Here is a 26,376-nt window from a genome sequence, read left to right on the forward strand (position 1 = left end):
AGTGTTCTGGAAAAGCTGTACGGACCGAATGAGTTGCCACACTTTACTGACCCTGTTATGTACCAGCAATTTCCTTGGTGGTCCCTGGGAGGGCTGTTCCATAGACCTGACTGGTCTATGGAATACTTATTTCATTAAATCAACTCTAAGATACCCTTCACTGTAAGATCCTCCATTATTTTCTGCACCAATAAGGAAAAACACTGCCAATAGACCATGATGGGTGCCTTTAACAGCAGTCCTGAGTGACATACGAATCAATCACATCAGATTCCTTTCAAATTAATCTTCATCTCTTCTGAGGGATTTGGCAATGAAACAAATATTTCAGTAATAGAAACTAGCACAGCTTGCCTGACTTTGTGGATATCTTCCCTTCTGAGGTTTCTAAGGCACTTGGTTGTTCCTTTGCAAGAAAACGTGGACGTAGGATCATTCCTCTGTGACAAATACTCTTCACTAATATCGCATTTACATCCTACTGCTTGGCTTCTGTGCCTTTCTGAGTACAAAATAGCTTGTTATTTCGATGTTGAATCATAGTGGAATTTTTTTGAGGACATTTCTAAATGGCAGTTAAGCTCGCAGGTTAATGTAACAGATGCACATACCTCATTGAAGTGAGGACAATGTGAACAGCTATGACCAAGTGGATGCACATGCAAAGGCAATGGCAGCAATGTTAGGACTGCCACTTGGCTGATGGCTTTTGAAAGGCACCATTGATTGAGATGCATCCGGATTCCAGAGATGTTAAACTGTGAAAAAATTGTGCATCTTAGAATTAGTAGAATACAGTAATTCTGTCGGATTCTGTGATTGGGAGAGAGTTCTAGCCCAAGGCCAAGTTCCTCCAATGTCTTCAGTTTACTGAGGAATGTTCCAGGGATTCAGTGGGAAACAAGCTGGATGACTGCCTTGACCACATGGACCTCACATTGAGTAGGAAGACCAGAAGGTAAATTAATAAACAAAAATAATCACACTATTTTAGTGCAATGAGGGCAATAAACAGGTGGCTGAGATGGAGCTTTATAGGGAGGTGGGTATAGGATGTAAGGTGCATGTGTAATGAGCCCTCTCAAATCCTGCTGATTTCCAACTAAGTCAACGTTTGGATTTTGGTCTCTGAGAGTCCTTGATAGCCTGCAGGGTGATCAACAGTCTTAAGGTTTGCTCAGGACTGAGGGGTTTCCCAGGATGTGGGAGTTTCAGTCCTGAAATGGGAAGTCCCACGGGTGCCAATGGGCGCCAATGGGTGCACCAGCATGACTGGTCATTCTATTGGGGTTCTAATTCAGTTTCCTTTTAGTTTAATGTTTGTATTACTTTCTATATCTGGAGAAGTTTGATACAAAACCTACACCTGTGACTTTTATTTTCTTTCACTTCCATGTCTCCTATTTTCATAAAAAGAGGGTAATTTGATAGATATGACTAAAATCTTACAATTACTAAATGCATTTGGTCATTCAACAATACTGTTTAAGTGCCTACTTAAAGTACTGGCAGGGGCGGGCTACAATGATAGATCAAGGTAGCTACCAGGAGTGAGAAGTCCTGTCCATAAGCAGCTAGAGAGAAAAGATCTGCCGACATTTCCAGGAGTTCAGAGCAAGTGGCAGACTGATAAAGCAGAGGTGAAGAGGGCAGGGGAAGCTGCTTGCTTTTTGTCATTTTATTTTACTTTAGATGAGCAATAGGAAACAACATCTCCAAAAACAACTCCATTCTTTCATGTTAGGAATCATTTTGGTAAAATGGTGTGGCTTTCTGTTTTTTCACTAAAAGACTAGCTGAACCCTGGACTTCAAATGCTTTCATGACTACTAGAAATATATATATATTTTTTCTCTTCAAAACAATGCAACGCATATTCTTGGCTTTCCCTTCAAGCAATGGGCCCCCACGTGGGGAAGTCATTTTCGTGTCTGTGTGCAAATGCGGTGATTAGGTTGTCAGTGACCTTACAGTCATTATTAGTTTTCACAAGCCCTCAGTGAACTTCATGTCTGAGCTCTCCTCCAGTTCAGGGTTGATGTGCAATGACTCATGTACCCGCTGTAATACTCCAAAACTACTGTGTGATTCCTTTCCTCTCTCCTTTCCCCTCTGCATTTCACTTTCCCTTTATATCTCATGAGCACATAGTTCCTTCTTTAATGACTAATTGTATTGAGTGCCATGACCAGTCTTAGGAGTGTTGTAATATGAATGAAGCAATCAAAACTCTCCACTTGATCACTCCTGTTTATTATTTTTTAAAGAAAGATGAAAGTTGTCATGTGCAAATGGGGGCATTAATTCCTTTACCTATTCCACAACTTTAGCTCAAATATGCCAAGGAAATAGAGTGTACGTGTGAATGTGTGTGCATGTGCTTGAAGCAAGAGAATCGAAGGAGACCAGCAAGCCTCAAAGTTAAGTAAAATTTGGAATCAACATTTAAATTAGGTATGCTTTATGGGTTGATGTTATTTGAAAGCTGAATAGCTGATGTCAAAAATAGACTTCCCTTTCTTTCCAAAGTGTGGCAAAAATAACCACATGCTTTTCTTGGATTCCTGACTCTCACCCCTAAGGGTTTTCTTGTATAGGAACCAACAATTCCTTGGATGGAAACACTGGATAGGCTAGTCATTATTTTGAGATTTAGGAGATTGCAGATTCTTGGCAGACTGTGGTTGTTTTTCTAGAGTAGTAGGCAAGTAGTTGGACAAAAAGCAAGAAGCTGTTCCATGTTGCTGGCTTTGGGTTCTTCGTGAACAAATGAGACAAGGTGAGTAGCTGCCCCGTTCACCCCATCTTCGTTTTGTGAAAAAAGGTTCTGGTGGCTGCAATCCTGGGGTGATCTTGATCTCCTGGAAAACAGCAGGTCCTTTTCCCCTTTGCCCTTGGGCTTGCCGGCCACTGAAGGGAAGACCCAGGCGATGTCTGCCTGTTGCCAGCACAGCCCGTCGAGGGGTTAGAAATAGTAGGATTGCTTGTGGAGGGAGAACAATCCCTCCATTGTCAGATTTCTTTTTTTCACTTTTCATCCAAACGCTGGATTGCTTTGTAGCACAGTTGGAGATACTGTGTTGAGGAGCCTCTGCTCATGGCAACGTTCCTCTGTTCGCTTTCTGCTGCTTCTTGCACTGGAAAATTCCATCCTTTAACACTGGGATTATATGTCACCATTGCTGAAATCATAGACAGAGTCCACTTAATTTGCTGCAAGCTGAGAGATAGCCAGAGAGAATGGGAGAAGCATAGCATTCCCTTGTATAAAGAGAGGATTGAACAAGGTCAGTGACCCAAAGAAACAGCAGGTCACAAACCCTCAGGGGGTCATGAAAATCTTCCCGGGTTTCCTGTCTTTAGGAGCAAAAACGCCTGTTTAAATTAAAAAAAAAGAAAAAAATTAAAACGTATTTAAGATTGGCCATGATAATTGAGCTGGGTGAAGACGCTGAGGGCTCATTATTCTAGTTGCTGCACTTTCGCCTATTTTTGAATATTTCCATGATAGAAAATTTATAGAAGGTATTTAAATACTTCTTTCATCACAGAACGATTCCGGAGCCCCCAAGTGGGTATCATGTAGCTTGCGCGGCAGGCAGGGCAGGCAGCCCAACTGAGCATGCTCTGAGCTGGCCTCAGTCAATTACTCTGTGAGGTGAACTCTCAATGCTTCTAGCCATTGGGCAGTTTCAAATGGCCTTTATTCTTAGCCATATGTTCTTTGGTCCATATCCTCAATGGATCATTTGTTAAAGACTAGAAGCATTAGCAACACAGATGCTGAAATTCATGTTAATAATTCAGTAAATTGTCTGATGATAGTCTTCACTTTATCTGAAAATGGTCTTTTTCTCATCAAAATCTATTCCTCCGATGATGCCCTTGGACCTCAGAAACTTAGTGTTACAGAAAGAAAAGACAGTGACAATTATGTCTAATTTGGGTTTTCATTTATAAAGAACAAATGATTGTACAGAAGTGATTATAAATAGCAGCTAGTTGATTTTTTTAAGCACAAAATATAAGAATTTCAGACATGAGGTCATGAAGGCAATTTTTGATGCCCCAACTCCTAATTACTTTCAGCCTATATTTTAATGTAAGCACCAAACAACTAACCCAAAATAACTCTTTTATTAACTTCCTCCCTGTATCTGGTGGCCTTGAAATGGTTATCATGAAATTTATTCTTTATTCACTGTTTCCTGGATCTTTTGGGTACAGAAATGGTAGAAGTTTCTAGAAATAGAGCATGTAGGCACATTGTAAGGTTTATGGGTTTTAAACACACCCTCCTGAAATTTGATGTTGATCTTCACATTCATTTAAATTTTTAAATATATTGAGTATTAAAGATTATACTAATATGAGGTTTATAATACATGTGGATAAAATATAAAATATTTTTTACTCCCAGTTTCTATATTTTCATAATACACCTTATTGGACATCTTCTATACGTGACTCTCACTTTCTGGCCCACCTTTGATGCCACCCATTGCCGGGGCAACAAGCTTTTTGCAGGTGTAACCAGATGGTGCCTCATTTCAGCTGCACCATAGGGCTCCCTTTCGGTCCTGGGCTTCTCTGAGATGGTATCTTGGTATATGTGTGTACAACCTGGAAATTGTGAGGAAGTCAACACCCCATGAGGAAACCCTCCAAAAGGGAATGGGAGTCTATGGGCTAATGCTTCCATTTTTCTTCCCTCAGGCTGAAAATTCTATGCGCATTCTACCCAGCTTCTTAGAAGGTCCTCACAGAAGATGAGATGGATCACGTGGCCACCTTCACTGCCTCCTTCCCCACTTTACTCCTTCCAGGAGTCTAGGGACTCCTGTCTGCTGGGATCATTCTCCAAAATAACCTTCCTTTACAGAAACCCTTGTCACAGGCTCTGTTTCCTGCGCGGAACCCAGACTGAGACACTAAAATGATACAATAGAATGAAGACATGAATGTGAATTGCTCAGGGGTTGGTTGGATTGTATATCTCTGTGAATAGGGTTCAAAGAGAAGTTTGGCAAACACTGGGCTAGATGACCACTGGCATCACAGCGTGTAGAATTAGAACCTTCACATCCCCATCCAGCTATAACAGGTTTATGAGTATCTAGGTCTTCCACGAAGAACAGTAGGAGAAGATCCCCAAGCCTCGTCAGACCTGTTGAATATCCATGAGTATGTGTGACATCCAGGAGAAACAGAAAACAAAACAAAACAGAACATTTTCACAAACATTCAGAACCCTACGATCTTGGGAGTCTTCTGCACTCTATAGTAGTAATAGATTATGTCCAAATCTGTTACAAATTATTAAACTGCAAGTGATGTTGGCCTATTCCAAGGAAACTGTTGGTCTCACTCTAGGGCATGCCTAAAGGTAAAGGAGGAGGAGACCCAAGGAGGGCTTTTTTGCTTCTGTCCTGATCCATCCCGGGGAAAGGTGGCCTTTGCGTCAGCCAGGTTGTTGGCTGGACTCTCGGGATTCTGAGAATCTAGTTACCTGCCTGTCCCTCTCTGTACCTGTATGATCTAGGCAAGTGGATCTCAAAGTGTGATTCCTGGATGAGACCATCTTTTTCCAAAGGCAAATTTTGTACTAGGAGGGAGATTAGAAATGCCAATTCTTGGGTCCCACCCGGATCTTCAACAATCTGTTCTGACAAGCCTTCCAGATGATTCTGATGCTGGCTCAAGTTTGAGAACGACTGTCCGAGGCCTTTTCCTTCTCACTTGGCTCGTGAGCTTTGGTGGCCTCCCATGTTGATTTCACACTCCTGCCCAGAGAACGGGCTCAGGGAACAAAAGATTACTAGGTGAACTGGGTGGGGGGTGAGAAAAGAGGCTAGAACTGTGTAGGTGCTACCCAGCCGACAAGCAGATTCCGTCCTGGACTTTGGAAGTCAGCTGTTTGGAATGTGAGCTGTTTTCCTAGGAATGGTAGATAGGTTCCCACGCCAGCACACAAAGGCATATTTAATCCTGAATCCAGCTGAAATAGCGCTGCGGCACAGTGAAATAGAGCAGATCACAGCGCTCCCGTAGTATTAGTCACCAATCAAAGCAGAATAAAGCAATAAATGAAACACAGAGATAGTATTTTGTTTATGCTAATATTGATGCTGGAAGGACAGGTTGATCTGCAGGCGGATGGAGAGGTAATTGGGGATTTGTCAAGATTATGAAGGAGTGGCTTGCCTTTCTCTTTAGAATGTCATGATACTAAATTCCTGTAGTTAGGTTTTCTTAAATGTGGTTCTAGACTGTTACCTTCTCTTTTTCTGAAGGCACGTTTCTCACTAAGAAAGAGAGAAAGAATTCTGAGACAAGTTGGCAAGAGTTGAAAAGGAGAGCGGAAAGGATAAGGGCATTAAAGACAATGTGGGTTTGTTTTTTTTATTAACACGAGCATCAACAGAGACAGAATTAAGTTGAGTTGTGAGCAATGAGGGATGGATCGTCAGAAGGAGGGTCAGAATTCTCTTCTGACAAAAGGGAGGAAAGAAAGCAGACAAAAACTGACTATACAGTTTAAGAACTGCTGTTCTGGAAAACGTCCCTCCCATTGTACTGCCCTTAGAATTGGCCCATAGTCACATTCCATGTCACCTTGTCCCCTCTCTGGCTACATGGGCAGCTGACCAGAGGCCTTGACAATGACCAATGATATGGCATAAGAAGGTGAGCTGGACCAATCTGATGTCCTCTTTTTCCCTCCCAGGCATTTGACCTCAGGAATACCCAAGGCGTTTGTTCGACCGTGACGGGAAGAGGTGCATGGCTGGCCGTGGACACTTGACATGTTCTCAAATCAAAGCTTCTAGTTAGGTTTCCTGTGGTGGCTAAAGTACTTTCTTTTTGGGTTCACTATGCATTTATTAACCATTCTATTTTTGTACCATACAAATTATCATTGCTGACGGTTGAATGGCTGGATTTGGAGAAATGTGGTAGCCCTAATGGAATTAATTAAGTGAATAATATTGCCTGACAAATGGCTCCGCGTACCAAAGAGGGCTTGAGACTTAATTACTGATGTCATTTATCTCTCTATTTGCACCCCAACAATAAGTGACTCGCTTCTCATTAACGTTGGATCATCTTCGAAAAGGAAAAAAAGTGGCCAAAATATCAAGAAAGAAAAAAAAATTGATGTCTTTGTTCCCCACTTCATTATCCTGATAAATCATAACAGACTCTGTTAATTAGATGGGCAGCTTTAACTGGCTGACTCCTGTCCAACAATTACCTCAGAAAGAAGGACCACTGGGAACATTTCCTTCCCTTGGGAGGACATGAAAGAAAGTCCATAACAGAAAAAGGGATCATTTCCCCAGCCGTGCTGGGGTCCACAGTGGTCAGTATGAATTTCTAGACTGAAGGGCTGGGGCTGTTGCAGAGATGTTGCTGATGCGTGATGGCGATGGTGGGGTGACCGACGCTGTCCTCTTAATCTAAGACTTAGGTAATGGTCCCCCGTGCCTCCACCTCCCCTGGGGAGATTAGAGCCTAATTAAACAGAGGAACAGGTGTAAGAGGGTTAGATTGAATCAGGCCAAATTAATTGCTGAGATTGGTTTTGCATTTGGTAACTGGAAACAATGAATTAACTACAGCCGGAAGACAGCTAATCCCTTGGTCTCGCTGCGACTGTGTATAAAACAGACTAGACTTGCTGGGAACACAAACAAAGGGGGATTTGACGTGAAAGTACAACGCATCTTTGCATGAGGAAGGCTGGGCAATGAGCCTTGCCACGCAGAGTGGCTATATGTGTCCCGGACTGCCTGCCTGGGACAGCCCTGGTTTATGCCTGTTGTTCCTGGAAAATTATTAATAGCACCCCCTTTGAGTCTAGAAAAATGCCCCGGTTTGGACTATCAATCAAATAGTTACTGTATTTCAACGTCAATTTTAAGCTGCCTTTTTCTTCTCTCTTTACCAGAAGAGTGGTGTCATAGGTTGAATTGTGTTCCCCCAAAAGACACTGAAGTCTTAATTCTCAGCACGTGTGGAAGTGACCTTATTTGGAAAATAGGGTCTTTGCAGATGATCAAGTTAAGATGAGGTCATCAATACTGGCCTAACCCAATATGACTGATGTCCTTATAAAATGGAGAAACTTGGACACAGAGACAGACGTGCACATAAGGAGAATGCCATGTGACAAGGGAGGCAAAGATTGGGTGATCTTTCTACAAGCCAAGGGGTGCCAAAGACTGTCAGCAAACCGCTAGGAGTTCCGGGAGAGGCCTGGAGCAGATCCTTCGTCTCAGCCCTCAGAAGGAACCAACCCTACGCACACCTTGATCTCGGACTTCCGGCCTCCAGAACTGTGAGCCAATACATTTCTGTTGTTTCAAGCCATCCATGTGTGGTATTTTGTTACGGAAGCCTGAGCAAACTAATTCAAGCGGGTACTGGTTTCAAAGTGTCTAAAAACGCTCTCATTGCTCTTGGGGTTTGTACAGTTCACAGAAATGAGCCATCTTGCTGGCCAAGGCTGCCGGCGGGGCTACTGTGAGAAGTCGGTCAGTAACCAATACCGATTTCTCAGCACCAGGCGCTGGAGAGATGGTGAAGGAGACAGATGTGGTTCCTGGCCTCCAGCAGCCAGCAGTCTGGTGGGAAGGGGAGGCAAGGAAGATGATCTTGTACTTAATCAGTTAAATATGAATATGTATTCAGTGTGCAGAGGACGGACCGACGAAGCACATCCTGGGGGAGGCACCCCAAGCTGGGCTGGAAAAAAAAAAGTCTCCCAGAGGAAAGGATGTCTAAGCTGAGACCTCATAAGCAAGGGTTATCTGGATTTTAAAAATGGGCTGTGGAAGGAGCAGGTGTGAAGGCTCTAGGGCAAGAGGAAGCAAGGAGCGTACACACATACCCAGAGAAATCCAAGAACAGAGCAGCTGGGGACGGCATAGTAGCTTCCAGTTCTTTTTCTCAGCCTTCATCTTCTCATTCATCAAAGGTTTACAGCACACTTACCATGTTCTGTCCCCCGAGCTAGGGGCTGGGGGATGCCCGTGGTGGAGACCAACACGTAAACTGCCCATCAAGCAGCTGATGGCCCAGGGCTGGGAAAAGAGATGGGAGCAGACGGAGAGAACAGAGCCACCAATTCTGTCAGGACAACTCGGAGCAGCGGAGGAAGCCAACTCTCAGGTGAATCTTGAGGAAAAGCTACATGCATGGGCTATGGGAGGGAAACGGGGAAACCAAAAATGTTAACCTGTGGTCAGAAGAAAAAGACCCTTCGGTCCCTGATCTCTCTGGCCAATAGTTTTCATGTGACTGGACTTGAAGAGGTCACATGTCACATCCAGAAACTTTAATTCTTTCTAAGTGTATAATGTGATTCTATTTCTCTGAAGCAGAATTTGAGTTGCAGCTTATCTAGTTTTCATTCAACGACATGGCAGGACGTTTCAGAACATTCTACAGAACACCTTTGTGATGGCTTCTTGTCCTTGAGGCCCCACGCCCAAATACTTGGACCTGGGTTCCCAGGACCTACCATGGACACCATCTTGAATTTAGGTTTTTCTCTCCTTGGCCAGAGTCTGAGGAAATAATGAAATCTATAGACTCAATCCATCCTGGGCATATATTTTTGAACTCTAGCTTTGGCAGTTCTTAGGTATAGCCCAATCAAAAGGGGCCATTAAGGGTGCCATTTTCAAGATGCATTTCTAGGTTGGATATTAAAGTCACTGTTTGCCGTCTCTAATTGACTTCAATTATCTGTCTCTTGTGGGCCCAGGACAGAAAGTTTTGGGAAGGCAAAACTAGGCTCTGATTTTTTAGGCATGGCATTTATTATGTAAGCGTACAGGTCTGCATTTCAAAATGAAAAAATAATAATAATGAAAGTTTCTCTAGGCTTCTTGTGTCCAAACCACTCTTGCAAAACCACCTCTGGATGAGCTTTAAGTGTCAGCAAATCAGAAACATGTGGATTTAATTTCCTTTGAAATACACTAGGGGGACAAGGGGGTAGCTGGGCTTGGCAGCCGGTTGCTTAGGGTTTGCCAAACCCCAAATACCTCACACTCTGTTAGAGCCGTCACGCTGGCCCCCAGCAGTCTCCACTGGCCAGTCCAGCCTCTGCATTTCTTGCTGTACCATCTAGGTTTTCTCCAACCATTATGCCATTCTCTTGGTCCATTTTAGCTGCCAGAAGGACGCTGTTAACACCACCCACATGCTTAACAGGACTTTGGAAGAGGAACCAGTACTGCAATGAGGTGTCAGGTTGGCTCCAGTCTTATCTGGATGAACAGGCCATCTTTGCAGTCATTACGGGACCTTTAAAACCCAAAGCAACTGTGCGAGAGGTCTTCCAACTTGATTTCTAGACGGGAAAATATTTTTCTTTTATGGTGGATGATGGTATCAGGTCCCAGATGTATTAGGTTTCACGTTCATCCAACAGCCGTGCATATAATGTGAAACATGTCCATACTCTGCAAAGACCACAGCCACCCCGCCATGAGGCTCCAAGGTAAATATGGGCCCACAGACCTCCTGGGGAAATAAAGGCGTTTCATTAAAGGAGAGGAGGCACACAGTTCAGTAGTTCTGATGGCTCCCCCAAACCCCCAGATTTTCTTCTCCTAATTTAAGAGTAGGGAAGTGCCAACAAGGTCTGTATCATCGTCTGGTCTGTTATTTTTCTTCCTTGATATTAATTCGTCTTTTATTCCTCTTATATTTTCTATGTGCAAAAGTCTCTTTTGCCTAAAATAATAATGTACATTAAATGCAAAGGGCAAATTGAACTTGAAGAAAGTGCTTTCTGCATCCAAAACCACAGAGGCTTTGGTGCCTGCTATGGGTCGCATATGTATATATGCTGATTCTTTTGCTATCCTCGAGTTACCAAAGAGGTAATGGGGGCAGCCCCAGAGAGACTGAGTAAGCTACAGATCACACACCTAGTAAGTAAGAAAGTCAGAACTTGACCTGGGCTGTTGGACTCCAGAAATGGCATTCTTTCCAGTACTCGAGGCTGCCTTTCACTCTACTGTGATGGTTCATTTTGTGTCAACTTGAACGGCCCACGGGGTGCCCAGATAGTGGGTCAAACATTATTCTGAGTGTTTCTGTGAGGGTGTTTCTGTGAGATTAACATTTAAATCAGTAGACTGAGTAAAGCAGATTGCCCTCCCCGATGTGGGGGGGCCTCATCCAATCAGTTGAAGGCATGGATAGAACAAAAAGGCTGACTCCCCCCTGATTAAGAAATAACTCCTCTTGCCTGACTGATTGAGCTGGGACATCAGATTTTTCCTGCTTTTGGACTTGAACTGAAATATCAGCTCTTCTCGGGTCCTGAGCCTGCTGACCTTCAGGCTAGAACTTCACCATTGGTTCTCCTCATTCTCAGGCCTTTGGACTTAAACTGGAACTACACCCTTGGCTCTCCTGGGGCCCTAGCTGGCCAACTCACCCGGCAGATCTCAGGACTTGTCAGCCTCCATAATTGCAAGAGCCTGTTCCTTATAATAAATTTCTCAGTCTATCTGTAGCTCTATTTATCCTGATGATTCTGTTTCTCTGGAGAACCCTAAAACACCCATTTCTTATGTGCTCTACCAGGCAACCCTGTGAGGTCGCTGGCTCAGGTACCATCATTGCTGTTTGCCAGGTGAGGGAAAACAAGACCTGGAAAATGACCATGAGTGTGTGCATGTGGAAACACACCTGCACATGCACATGCATGCACACGTGCACACCACACTTCACACATACTTCAGGACTAAGATCGGAATCCAGGTCTGCTCATTCCTCATGTGGTGTTGCTTCCCCAAGGCATCCACAGAGCAGCCACGGAGAGCAATGCGGGGTCACTTGAAGGAGTCATTTATCTCCAAGTCCTTCTTCACGCAGAAAAATCTGCCTCTGAGTATTGGGTGTATAGAGGAGCCTCTGCGATTTGTTTATTCTTTGAATTGCATATTGTAAGTTCCAGCTCCAGGAAACAATGCCACAAGGAAGTAATCAAACCTCTTAAGTTCCCACCTGGAGACAGCGAACACAGGGAAAGGATCCTCGAGAGTAATGTTGCCCTCCAAACAACTGGCTGCCGAGCGCACACAAATATCTGGTTAGTAGAATTTCTGTCTGAGCGAGGGCGTCTCATGATCCTTGTGAGCGGGTGTAAACTCCAAGGCCATTCAATGTATCAAGACTATTATACAGGTTGGCTGGGTGGTGCAGCAATTAAGTTCACACGTTCTGCTTTGGTGGCCCGGGGTTTGCTGGTTCAGATCCCAGGTGTGGACCTACACACTGCTTATCAAGCCATGCTGTGGCAGGCATCCCACATATAAAGTAGAGGAAGATGGGCAGGGATGTTAGCTCAAGGCCAGTCTTCCTCAGCAAAAAGAGGAGGATTGGCAGCAGATGTTAGGTCAGGGCTAATCTTCCTCAAAAAAGAAAAAGAAAAAGACCATGGACAACTATCCTAGGTGAGTATGCCATCTATTTTTACTTTCAAGGCTTTCTGTTTGATGAAGCCACGCCTGCCTTGGGGTTAAGAAGGAATTGCATTCTCTCCCCACCTCTCTCGCCTTCACGGTGTCCACTCTGGCCATCTAGGGCAAGAGCTGGGCTGTTAACCGCTGAAGATGCAAGCCGACTGTCCACTGAAAACGAAGGGAACACTGGTGAGGGAACGTTTGCACAGAACATCTTCGACTGCTCCTCTCAAGTGGCCCGAAGTTCAGGAGCAGGTGGCTGTGGCCTTCTACCGCTGTTCCCAAGTAGCAGAGAGGCATCATATTCTGGGCCACAAGAGCCCCGCATAATCCTCCCAACTCCCCCTTCTCCAGCCTCCCACAGGCTTTTGTGTGTTGAAACGTCTGCAGAAAACGGATGGGGCTTTGCGCATCCACCTGAGATATGCAGCTCCCCAACACACTACCTCTGCTTCTGCAGCAGCCAAGAAGCTGGTGGCCGAGGAGGGTGGCCGGGGAGGAAGGGCTGGGACTAATGCTGCCAAGTGGGGACAGCAGGTGGGACCTGGTGCCGGACAGCAGGGAGCTTTGGTTTTAGTTAATGGCATTTGGCAAGTCCCCAGCTGGGAACAGTGACTACAGGGATGGGATCCTTGGACTGGATAAGTGAATGGGGTTCATTGTGGTCAAGGGGACAGAAAAGAGTTGTCATCCTTTGACTGAGAACCTTCCGTCTCTCCCAACCTCCTTGTCATAGAACAATATCATTTTCAAAAGGTCTGGTTTGGGGCTTCACAGCGTGAACGCGTTGCTGTGAGCAGCAGAAGAGAAAAGAGCATTTTTCCTTTAAAAAATGAGCCTCAGACTCACTCGTTCTGCCTGAAGCCAGAAGCTCCTGACTTCTGCCGGCTTCCCTCTGATGGAGAATGGGTGCTTCATACTTTGCAAGGCGCCGCTCTTCTCTCTGCTGGTTGGGTAAGCTCCTGTAAGCGGGGCTGAACAAGAAATGCCATTTCTCGTGGAAATAATTTCATTTCCACTAAACCCACACATGGGCTTGTTTTCGGAGCGGCTCAGACATGCCGGACAACATACTCTGAATCGAGGGGGGAAATGGAGACAGTTGAAACATTTGCTATGAGGGAAGGAACCAAGCAAAGAGAGCTGTTCATTAGCATTGACCTTGGAGATGGATGTCACGTAACACTGCGGTTCAGGCCTCATTATCTGCTGAGGGGCAAGCAGGGCTCCCGTGCGCTGTTTTGTAGCCATGATCCTCTCCCACAGGGAGCTTCAGTATCAGATGCTGTTCCCAAGCAGGCCGGTGCATTTGATGGGTCCTGGCACCGCTTGGTCACGTTCCATCTCAGCAGAGTGGTCCTTGCGAAGCAGCCAGCCCCAGTGCCATTGGTAACGCCACAGAATAACATATACTTGACTGTGTAAAACTGATGGCTTTCTACCTGGTGCCCTGCTGGGATATTTCCAGCCTGCAAAGGGATCTGATCGCACATTGGATTTAAAGTAGCCTTTACGAATATTAATTCAAAGTGAACTCTCCTAAAAAAAATACAGATGCCTAGCCCCACCCCAGATCAATGAATTAGAATCACCCTGGAATGGGGCCTGCGCATTAGAACTTAAAACAGCTCCTCAGATGGGAGCTTCTAAGGGGCAGCCAGGGCCGAGAACTCCTGAACCAGAGAAATGACAGCTCTCTCTCTTGGCTGTGTTTTCTGAGATTTCTGGGTCTCTATGGCTTTCTGCTGGTGGCACTGTGACATTCATAGGTGTGGGTTAAGTGCCACGGGAGAGTGCTCATGCTCCTGGGAGGCAGTTTCACTGTTTACGGGCCCTGTTGTTAGGGAAACAGGCATCGCCATGTGCTAAGGCCACCTGGTAGGTGGACACACACACTCTCTCTCAAACGCTCTTTGTAGGTTGAAAGGCCTGCACACTGGTCACCGGGCTGGGCTTGCAGGGTGTCCAGCAACCATGGGAGCTGCAGTCCCACGACCTCACTTTCCACTCTGTGGAATGTATCTCCCTTGTATGCCCACTGATGAAAAAGGTACTTAATTTACGTCACTGGTGTTACAAACTCTTTCATCTTATGACCCTCGGGGACTTTGATAAACGCCCTATAAATGCCACACCCCTAATTGTTTGTAGGCCATGACCCAGTCCAATTATGACAAAAAGGTTTACAAGAGACGCTTGACTGGAAGGCCACAGATAGGCTAAAAGTAAAAGGACGGAAACAGATGAACTGTGCAAACTCAAAGTAGAGAAAGATGCTGTGGCTCTCTCAGGATCAGACAATGTGGGCTTCAAGAGAAGGAGGATAGACAGAAGTCACCCCTCCAAACACCCGCTTCCATCCCCTTCTCCCCCCTTCTCCCTGCCGCCACTGCCTTAGCATGGGGTCCTTCATGCCCTGAGGTTCAGCTGCATCCGCCGGGACAGGAATCTGGGTGCGGGTGCTGGGGTGCCCTCTGAGGTCTTCCAGCCTCCCCAGCTCCCGGCAGCTCCTCCTGCGCCGCCCTGCTCTGTATTCCTTCTCGCTTGTTCCCCGTTCTCCTCGCTTGTTCCCCCTTCTCCTCTCCTCTTCCAGGCCCTTGGCATAATCTCATCTAGGGACTTGGCTTTTGCAAAAGCAGGGAAGACTCTTTCCAGCTGGCCCACATCCCCGAGGCAAAGAAGTGTGAAGCTTGGCTACCCACTGGAAATTGGTGTGGGTGGCGAATAAAGGGACCCAAACTCAAATCAGTATTTTAACAATCGACCCTTACAATGCCCTGGCGTTTTCCCCGGCGCCCACAAGTGGCACTCATTGTTCCTGCCCTGGACGTTTCCAGTCTCTTGGTCTTTTTGGACAATAGCTGCAGAGGTGCTTGGCTCTCTTATCGTCCCCCACCCCAGACTTTACCCCGTTGAAGGGGGCCCTCACTTTTTGCAGGGGGCTCCCAGCTCACCCAGGAATCTCATGTCGAATGGAGCAGGATTAAGTTATTCCCTCTGCAGCAGCATCTGCGCAGAGACTTGGCTTCAAGACCCAATCTCCCCTGGGCATGCTTGCCAGCCTGACCCTCCTGCGTGTGCAGAGCTCCTCTTCAGGGCAGAAAGCACTTCTCACTCAGCAGTACAGAGGTCCTCTCTCTTAGAATGAAATTGCTCTGAGAGGGCACCTGGGAGCTCACTCCTCAAAGTAGGTCTGCGGACCAGCAGCACCGCACCGGGCATCCAGGAGCTTCTCGGAAAGGCAGATTCTCAGGGGCCCCCAGACCTCTTGCATCAGAATCTGCATTTTAATAATCCCAGGTTATTAGTGCACAGGTAAAATTTACAAAGTACTCCTCGAGCGCATTCCCCTCACACTGATAATGAATCAAAACAAGCCTGTATTTACAAAATATTTTTAAACAATTAAGGAAAAAATCATGAAAACTTTTGCTTATCAAGGTAGCAAAGAGTAGAAATAAAAAGATTATACCAATGTTTATGTGAAGGAGATACTTTTTTATTAGACGCTGCTGGTGGGAAGGTCAATTAGTACAAGGTTTCTAAAAGGCAACTTGTTTGAGAAGTCTTGGAAAGATCCTCAGCCAAAGGAATAATTTCATTTCTATGACTTGACCTTAAGTTAAAAAGTAGGGTGTGATGTAGCTTTAAAGATACAATGAAAAGGATTTTCAGACAATGGTTTAGCTGTTTTTCTAATCTTCCTCGCTAACAGAATCCCAGTTTTGTGGGGAGGCGGGGAGACGGGGAGCAGCGTGCTTAGCTAAAAACCTTTTCTGGACTCTGGGCAAAAGGATGGACAGTGAGGTGTAAGCACAGGTCACTGGGAGGCATCTCCAGGAAAACTTGATGAGGGCAATCAACTCAGTTACCAGCCCCCTTCTGACCTATGACCTCTGCCCCCTCTTCCCCTGTATCCTGCCTGGAACTCTGATGGGATGTTGGAGATCCATTACCCACTGACCCGATGTCAGCACTGTCTCCTTCCAGACTTTTCATTATATGAGAAAAAGAAAACCCTAATTTGTTTAAGTGATTGTGTCTCAGGAGTGTGACATTTGGATTTGAACACAACTCCTAACTTACATGCAACCTAAATGTCCAAAAACAGAGGCTTGATTAATACATTATCATTTATCTGCACAATGAAATGCTTTACAGCATTAAAAAAATCACTCAGAACTGTGGTTTCAAATTATTTCTAGCAGTGGACACTTCCTCTTTTTAATATTCAGTCTTTCATAGAATCCTAGTATATAGAACTGTTAACAGTAGACTATTCTCTTTTTTTGGTAAGAAAGACTGGCCCTGAGCTAACGTCTGTTACCAATCTTCCTCTATTTTGTATGTGGGACGCCGCCACAGCACAGCTTGATGAGTGGTGTGTAGGTTCGTGCTTGGGATCCAAACCCATGAACCCCTGGTGGCCGAAGCAGAGCACATGAACTTAACCACTATGCCACTGGGCCGGCCCCAAAAGTAGACTATTCTTGGTGAACTGGGGGTAGGAATTCATAATCTTCTCCTTCCACCTGCAAAATCTACTCTCTTCTGTAGGGGCCCTGAAATGCCTTCATTGGTCTCTAGAATTTGGTAAAACAATAGAAAACAGTTAGAAAAACATTGTTGTTGTGATCTCTTGACCTACGTGAAAAAAATATTCATGAGATCTTGTTAAGCAAAAAAAAACCCAGTTTACTAATCACATTACGGTATGATCCAATTTTATATTTAAAAATATATATAAACACTAGCTCTCCCAGGCTTCACCAGTTTTTGGAAAAAAATGAAGTCACATGAATTGTAATTGTTCAAAATCCCTTGGCTGGTGGCCGTCATTTGAGAAATGGTAGCACCTTCCTCCTCAATCTCCCCCAGCTATCTCTGAAGGGACTGGAGGGTGTTTCCCACCCGTTTGGACCAGGATCCCTCAAATTCTCGCTCTGGCTTCTAGGTTTCCATCACTTGCAGAGGTGCGTGAGGACCATCCCAGCCCCGCTCTTGCCGCGGGTGCCTCTGAGAGGTCTGCCCCAGATGCCTGCCTCATGCTCACTTTACTGCAAACACTTGCCTTGGTCCTGTGCTGCGTGGGGTCATGCTGGTTTCTGCAGAGAACTAGGAAGATGAACAGGGGCTGTTCCATGGGGCTGAACTGTGGCTCAAGGGCAGGCTGGGGACCAGAGGCCATGCCAGTGGTCCTGCTGACCTCATTTCTACAGGCCTGCCTGACCCCATGCCTCCGTGCATCCAGCATCAACCTCCCAGCTCTCTCCAGCCCCAGATGAGCTTGTGGGGACCCCAAGTTCATCATTCTCAATTGGTCCCCCATACATGTACACGTATACACGTGCAAGTATCCACTGGAATTTAAAATTTTAATAGTAGTAACTTCTGAATGGCAAGATTGGGGTGCTTCAATGTTTTAAATGTTTTTCTTGCTTACTTGTGTTTTTAAAATTTCCACAATAAACATGTATTACTTGTATTGAAAAACTTAAGATGCACCTGAAATCAGTTACGGCTCCAATCACTAAATACACTTAATTGCTTAGTTCACTTAAATGTGAGTTTCCTGCCACCCAAGGCAAGTATTTTACCTGTGTTAATGTTAGAGGGGCAGAGGTGGGAGTGGGGAGGGGCGGGGTGGCAGGATGGCAGGAGGGGGAGACGTACCATAGGCAGAAAAAAAGTCATGTGGAACTGTGGTTTCAAATTTTTTTTTAGTAGGAGCCACCTCTGCTTTTTTATATTCAGTTTTTTGCAGAATCTCAGTATTAATATAGTGTTAACAGTTAGTGTGTGTGTGTCTAAATCTATACGTCTTTTTTCCAGCTTTATTGAGATATAATGGACACGTAGCATCGTAAAGTTTAAGGTGTACAATGTACTGATTTGATACACTTGTTATCTCTATCTTTATCTCTATCTCTAAGAAAGACTGAAGACAGGCTGAGGACAATGCATTCCAACAAAGACAAACGTCCTGTCCTTCTGGGGCTCCGTGACCTATTCTTTCTGGAGAGCCAGCTCACTGGCTCCCCGCCCTGCGGCTGGTGGGAACGGCTCTGGGGACACAGACTGACCATGCAGGGGGCTGTATCGCAGACCAGCGCTTCGTTTGTGGCGCCTCTGGGTTTTCACACTGGCACATCACTGGGGAGTGGGGGGCTCCAGTCACAATGAGGGGATTGGGACCATTAGGACGATGCTTGATATTACCCAAGTTGAGTCAGAGTCACCATAGGGAACCATGAAGCGTCCTAATTCCCATTCAGGTCTGCACGGCACAGCAGCCCTTCTGCTGCTGAAGGCTGTCGGCCTCAAGCCGCTTTGCAGAAAGATTCACTCTCCTGGTGGGAACTCAGGTGGGACGGAGACGAGGGTTCAGGGGCGTGTGCAGGGTGAGTCTCTACTGAGTTTAGTTCATTAGTGGCTTTCCTCTGAGGGAGTCACTTGGCACAGCGGATTCTGCTCTGAGAGCTGGACTCGGCAAGTGCCCTGGTTCAGGGGACAAAATTTCAGTCCTCGTTTTGCTGTTACAACAAAAGAAGGCTCCTCCCACGCCCTTTGGAGACTGTTTCTGACCCACTCTGGGTACCCGACAGCTCCTCCTTCCTTTATGTTCAGAATATCCCCTTGGACGGTCTACGTCTCTCTCTCTTCTTATTATTGTCCTCTGTCCCCCAATTTCCCTTCTCCCCTCCCACGTTGTAGTGCTGCACACTGCTCAAAGCAACTTCAAAACAACTTCAAAGCGCCTCCCCTTTTTGCTTGAACTGCTCAAAGTGGCCCCTTGTCTTCCTCACCCCACCAGCCCCCAGCAGAGCACCAACCACCCACTGTTAGTCTTGGTTGCGTACCTTTGCCAGCTAACATTTGGTAAGCCTATACGCTCTTTCTAGCACATACATTCATTAGCTTAATTCTGACAACATCCCTATCCTGCAGGTACCTCAATAAAACCCACTGTTTAGATGAGAGAACTGACTCTCAGCAAGAGCCTCGGGCTCAGGTCCCACGCGTGGAACGTGGTAGAGCCTGGTTCCCAGTCTGAGCAGCGGGCCACGCGCCTGTTCTGCAACTGTCTCCTCTGGGAGCCTGTATGGAAAATTTTAAATACTCCAACCCTACCATTTGGCATTTTCAGTGGTTTTCATGGTCCCTCAAGGCCCTTCTGCCTGCAAGACAGACCACTGTGGAGCATCTGGTGCTGGAGCTGAGAGCAACATCACAAAGTCCATGTTCGCACAGATCCACACGGCCCAGGGAATAGGGTGAGGGATTCAAAGAACAGACGTTTAACTTGCTCAAACATCTCTATGCAGATGTCACATTTAATCCTCAGGCAGGTATTTTTATTATTAGCTCCATTAAAGCTTTTTCATTGATGTGAAATTCATACAACATAAAATTCACCATTGGAAAGCGAACATTTCAGTGGCATTTAGTGCATTCACAACGTTGTGCAACCACCCCCTCTACCTAGTTCCAAAACATTTTCATCACTCCCCAAAGAAAACTCTGGACTCATTAAGCTCCAGCCCCTGGCAACCACCACCTGCTTTCTGTCTCAATGGATTGACCTATGCTGGATATTTCATACGGATGAAATCATACAATATGTGGCCCGTTGTGTCTGACTTCTTTCACTTAGCATAATGTTTTTGAGGCTCACCCGTGTCATAGGACATATCAGTGCTTCATTCCTTTCTATGGCAGAGTAATACTCCATTGTATAGACTGTACATTTTGTTTATCCCTCTATTGATGGACACTTGGGTTGTTTCCACCTTTTGGCTATTGTGAATAACATTCCTGCTATGAACATTCCTGTACAAGTATCTGTTTTGAGCACGTATTTTCATTCCTTTTGTTATATACTTAGGAGTGGAATAGCTGGGTCATATGGTAATTCTCTATTTAACTTTTCGAGGAACCTATTAGCACCATTTTCAAAGTAAGGAATCTGAGGCTTAAAGAAATTATGAGTTGTCCAAGGTCACATGACTAGAAAATGATGCAGCCAGCACTAGGACCCTGCTGTCATTTTAAGGACCCTGACCACAGGGCACATCATTCATTCACTCATCAAACACCAACTGAGGGCCACAGCCAGCCTTTGTGGCAGATTTAACAATCTCTCTCAGAAAAAGAGCTTCCTAATGCCAGAAACTTCAGGAGAAAACAAAACAAGGGGAGTATTTTTAATCATAAGTCAACATGATGAGCTCCGACATAAATTCCATTAAGGCAACAATCTATGTGAGCACAATGATGTTCTCTCTGTCTTGCTGCATAGTTTAATGTCAGTGTGAGGAGTCCACGCTGATCCAGCAGACAGCAAAGGTCCACTCTCCCCATTTCTAATTGTCTGTTACTGTCTGCCTTTCTTGATTGACCCTGGGAAGGGGGGGACCAGTTTGGTTCTGAAGTTCTGATTGGATTGCAGAGTCTGTGAAAGTCACTGTCAAAAGAGAATCTGTTGATAGCAGGGCAGGCTCAAAGGGTTAAAAGTCAGGCGAGAGACGGGGGAGGCGGCAGGACTCAGGCATTGGAAATCTTATTTTTCAGTGGTTTCTAGGGGAATTTTACTACGATGAGGCAAATTCTGATGTCTACCCTCCACTGCTCCCAGCTCACTGGAGCATTTTCTGTGCGGAAAGGTGACATCCAAAGGCTGCAGCTGAGCTGGGTTTGAAAACAGACGTGGGCTCCTCCTGACTCCCTCCCTCCTCCCTCTCCCATCTCCTCCCCTCCCCCCTCCTCCCCCCTCTCTCCCCCCTCTCCCCTCCCCTCCCCGCCCCTCCCCTTCCCTCCCTGGCCCCGATGACCTGACTAATCAGAACCCTGCCAAGACCACTGAGGAGGACTCCCTGGCTAATCTAATCTGCGTCCCCACGCGGGGACAGACACCCCCGCTGGGCCAATGAGACGCAGTTGTGCAAGCTCGGCCGGGCGGTGGAAAATTCCATGCGCTCGGCGGCGGCGGCGGCGGCGGCCCCTGGCGGCGACGCGCGCTCCGCATTCCCAGCCGGGTCCGCTCGCGGCGTCCATCAAACCGCCCGGTTTCTAGGTGCTTTTGCCGCCAGTCCCCCTGCGAGAAGCTAGGTTTTCTCTCGTTCTCCCCAACTCTCTGCGACAAAAGCTTTCAGCAAATCAAAGAAAAGCTGGCGATGCCTGTGCCATTGGGGGGGAGGGGGTACCTATGGTGGCATTGTTCCCCCTGCGATTTGGTGTGTGTTATAAATCACCGTCCCCACCTCTGCCTTACCTACTCAAGCTATAAGTCCTGGCTGGAATTGTCCCCCAAGGTCAGCCCCCGGGCTTTGCAACTCAATGTGTGTGGGGAGAATGAATGAAAGGGGTACCTTTCTCGATCCTTCCACCAGGGAACTACGGCGCCCTTCCAGAAGAGGCCGGTGGGTCCTAGAGAGCGAAGGGTTAGGAGTCAGCAAAGATGTAAATATAATGAAGGTGCAGAGGGGGACCTAAGCCACCAAGCAAACCAACGCAACAGGATCAGGGCTAGGATCCAAAGACGCGCAGAAAATTCCAGGGCCACAACGGAGGGACATCTTGCGCAGTCCGCCACTGCGGGGGAGGGGGATGCGTGTCCGCGGGGGAAGGAAAGGAGTCAGCCAGACAGAAGGGGGAGGCGCCGGGAGCCTGTGTTCCAGCCCCCGAAGGGAGGCCGCAGTGTTTCCACGAAGCTGGGCTGGGTTACGAGATCCCTATCTTTCTTAACTCCACGTGAATTATTGCAATAAATTCCCATTATTTCAGGGGATCTGGGCCTGTTTCTGTTCCTCGCAACGTGAAAGAACCTAGTGAACACAGTCCAAAAATTAGAATGCAACCTTGCCCAAGAGAGCTTCTGCCAAAAGGCAATCACGATGGCTTCTTCTGGGATTGGAAAGGGGGAGGGGACGGTGGGCCCCAGCTATGGGAGGGGGAGAGCGGGAAAGGGAAAAATACAGGCTTTTCTTCTTAAAGGAGAGTGTATGAAGCTTCAAGAAGAACCTGTGGACCAAAGGGAAGAAGGGCCATCGTGAACCAAGCCGAGCTCAGGGAGACAGAAAATCCGGATGCCCGACTTCCGCCAGCGACCCGCTGAAGGTCCCAGAAAACTCCTAACCTCTCTGAGTCTTAGATTTCACCTCTGTAAAATCAGGACCATAACAATTCCTGAGACTAAAAATGAAATTATGCCTAAGAAACTGTTTGTAAAGAAATACACGGAAGTGTATTTGCATGCATAAACAATATATATGTCTTTTTAGTTGCATTGACTGACAAACAGCCACGGCTGAATTAATCAATCCATACACGCATTAAAGTATTCAGTAATATTTACGGAGCACCACCACGTGCCAGGCCCTGTTCTCTGCACCGAACAGCAGTCCCTTCTCTGGGGAAGCTCACGTTCTCAACGGGAAAGACAGGTGATAAAATAAGTCAGAAAACTGTGACGCTAGGTGATAAGGAGAAAACGAAAGCAGGAAGGAAGGGGAGGGGCGTGGGTGGGAGATGGCGGCAGCTCTGAGTGCGTGAGAAGGAAAGGCCCCATTGACAAGGCCGCCTTTGAGCTGACAGGGGGTGAGCCCCAGGGATTTCTGGGGGAAGTACATAGGAGGTCGGGGGTGTCAGCCAGTGTGATGGGCCTGAGGTGGGCCTGTGGCCTTCCATGCTGGAGGAAAAGGCAGTCCCTGGAGGGGGTGGGCAGGCGTGGGGCAGGGCTTGTAAGGCCTTGAGGGTGGATATAGGGTAGGGACTGGCCCTTCCCGTGAGTGTCCTGGACAGTCTTTGGATGGCACTGCTGAGGCTCCACGTTGGTCCTTAACTGGCTGTAATGCAACTCCATTGCTAGCTTGGACGCTGGAAAGAGTTTATTGAAAGCCTTGTTATGTATGTGTTCCAGCATGTGCTGGTGGTTCTGGAGAGGACGAGAAAGTACAGAGCTCCCTCGCCTTATGGGGTTACATCTTGATAAACTCATTGTAAGTTGAACATATCGTAAGTTGAAAATGAATTTAATCCCCCTGACTTACTGAACATCACAGCTTAGCCTAGAGTACCTTAAAGGTGCTCAGAACACTTCCCTCAGCCTACAGTTGGGCAACATCATCTAACACAGCGCCTATTTTATAATCAAGTGTTGACTACCTCATGTAATTGATTGAATACTGGACTGAAAGTGAAAAACAGAATGGTTAAGTGTATCGGTTGTTTACCCTCCTGATCACATGGCTGACTGGGAGCTGTGGCTCGCTCCCGCTGCCCAGCATCACAAGAGAGAATCAGACCACGTGTGACTAGCCAGAGAAGAGACAAAAATTCAAAATTCAAAGTATGGTTTCTACTGAATGCTTCTCGCTTTCATGCCATCGTAATATTGGAAAAATTGTAAGTCAAACTATCAAAAGTCGGAGACCGTCTGAATAACACGGGTCCATGCTTCGAGGAGGCCACAGTATTGTGGGGAATAAAATATACTACAAAAAGCAATTTACTGACCAATACAAGACAGTTTTCTAACACTTGCTAAATTGTGCAGAGAGGCCCAGAAGGAAACGGGGAGCTTTGGGGACCCGGGGGCACCCCAGGATTATGCCAGGATCATAGTGGATGCTCAGCGATGGCTTGTGAACTGAGGGAGTGCCGGAAGCTGAGAAGCAGAGAAAGCTTTGTGGCTAATTAAGGCTCCTCTTCTCTCCGGCAGCCACTCACACTCTGGCCAGTGTTGCCAGCCCCCAGCAGGGCTGCTGCGGACAAGCCACTCGGTGATAGGAGGCCTACTGAAGAAGTAAATGACCATCTGGTTGCCCGGTGGAATGTTTCCCCCCGGGGAAATTACAAAGTGGAACCAGGTGCCCAGGCTGCAGCCTCACGTCTTTACTAGGCCAGTCCAGGGTCCTGGGCTCAGGGCCAGGGGGTAGCTGCATTCTGCTGACCGGCCAGTCTTCTTTCCAGGTCTCTGATTCTCCTTGTTTTTCTAATCCTGTCTGAGGCTTCAAGGAAGATGATCAGGGATAAAGAAGTTTATGGAAGTCAGTTCTGAAAACCCTGCAGTGCCTTGCCCCTCAGAGGTCTTTGCAGGACTGGCCAGCTGCAGAACTCCCAGCAGCTCTAGAATGTAGTAATGGTGCCCCCTTCTTGCCCCCCACAAGGCCAGCCAGGCGCCTGCCTCTGTGCCTGGGGGCCAGGGGCTCCATTCTGAAGTCACAGGACTCATCGCTGTGCAGTTTCCCTGCTCTCAGCTTCCAGCTCTAGAATCGCCCTTGACCTCCCCGGACAGGCCTGAGCAAGTCCTGTAACCTTCAAGGACTCAGCTACGCCCACCCCAGGCTTTGTGAAACCAAGACAACCACACGTGCTCATTCCTCAGCTCAAGTCAGCGGGAGCCAGGCTGCTCTGCTGGCAAGAGAGGGAGAGAGGGGACGTGGTCCTATACTTCCTTCTTGTAGCTAAATGTTCTGTTTATTTAATGTTTTGAGTAAATAATATATCATATGGTTCAAAAACCTGACAATTATGAACATCACACGGTGGAAAGATCGTTTCCTATCTGCTCAGTTCTTATGCCTCACCACGAAAAGGTAGCCACTGTTATTAATTTGTTGTTTATCTTTCTAGAGAATTTTTCCTTTTTTTTTTTTGCACATGCAGGCAAATTAAATATATATTCTCTCCTTCCTAAGTCTTTTCTACTCGCTTGGTAGTACACAGCACAGCGTTCTGTACCTTGTGGTTTTCAGTTAACAGTGTATCTCAGAGATCTTTCCATCCTGGTACATGAAGTATGTCATCATTCTTCTTTCCTGAGGCCTGCTATACAAAATGTGCAGAAACAATTCTCTATAGATGGGCGTTCAAGTTGTTTGCAATGTTGCTTTCAAACAATGCTGCCATGGATAGCTTTGTAATTCTTTGTGTAGCAGGTAATTATGTGAATACAGAAGGTGAATTCTTACAAGTGAAATTGCTGAGTCAAAGGGTAAATGCCTCTCTAATGTGGGCAGATGTTGCTAAATTACCCTCTGCAGGGGGTATGCCAATTGACACTCCCAGTAGCCATGTAGGAGAGAGAGGGCTTATGTCTCTAGAGCTCACCCACAGAGTTTCAGACCTTTGGGGTTTTGTCATTTCTGATAATTTTTTAAGAAAATTAGTATGGTTTAATTTGTCATTTAATTTGTCATTTAATTCTTTCTCTCTCTTTTTTTTTTTTTTGAGGATGATTAGCTCTGAGCTAACATCCGTGCCCATCTTCCTCTATTTTATATGTAGAACGCCTGTCACAGCATGGCTTGATAAGCAGTGTGTAGGCCCACATCCAGGATCCAAACTGATGAACCCTGGGCCACCAAAGGAGAGGACTCAAACTTAACTGCTATGCCACCGGCCAGCCCCTGTATATGTTTTTATTATGATTGACATTGAGCATATTTTCATATGTTTAAGACCCAAGTATGTTTCCTGCAAACTGTCTATATCCATACCCATTTTTCTGTTGACCTGTTGGTCTTTTGTCTTATCAATTTGCAGGAGCTCTTTATATATTGGGGAACTGAACCTTTTGTTTGTGATATGAGTTACACACATTTCTGATTTTGTCATTTTCTTATAGACTTTTTCAAAAAATTTGTATGTTTTTAGAATTTGTATGGTTTCTGTCATGCAGAAGTTTTCAATTTTATGTAGTTGATATTGTCAATCATTGATTTTTGTGGCTTTTAGATTTTCAGTCATAGTTAGCAAGACTTTCCTTATCTTCTATTTTTGTTTTTGTATTTTTATGTTTTCTTTTTATATTTAAATCTTTGATATAGTCAAAATTTATTGTACCATAGAGGTGAAGTCTATATACAAAATGTTCGTTATCAAC

The 26,376-nt window shown here is 46.1% G+C and overlaps 2 long non-coding RNA genes across 2 annotated transcripts; both read left to right on the top strand.

Moving 5' to 3' along the window:
- The first annotated feature begins 2,666 nt into the window (after positions 1-2,666).
- Positions 2,667-6,096, top strand: LOC138920944 (uncharacterized). Its single transcript, XR_011433022.1, has 2 exons — positions 2,667-2,779; positions 4,717-6,096. It is a non-coding gene; the product is annotated as an uncharacterized lncRNA (long non-coding RNA).
- A 1,459-nt stretch (positions 6,097-7,555) lies between these two features.
- Positions 7,556-17,984, top strand: LOC138920943 (uncharacterized). The gene is made up of 4 exons (XR_011433021.1): positions 7,556-8,341; positions 9,020-9,174; positions 11,984-12,118; positions 17,446-17,984. It is a non-coding gene; the product is annotated as an uncharacterized lncRNA (long non-coding RNA).
- The last annotated feature ends 8,392 nt before the right edge of the window (positions 17,985-26,376 follow it).

Source organism: Equus caballus, chromosome 26, assembly GCF_041296265.1.
Source record: "Equus caballus isolate H_3958 breed thoroughbred chromosome 26, TB-T2T, whole genome shotgun sequence".
Taxonomy (NCBI): Eukaryota; Metazoa; Chordata; class Mammalia; order Perissodactyla; family Equidae; genus Equus; species Equus caballus.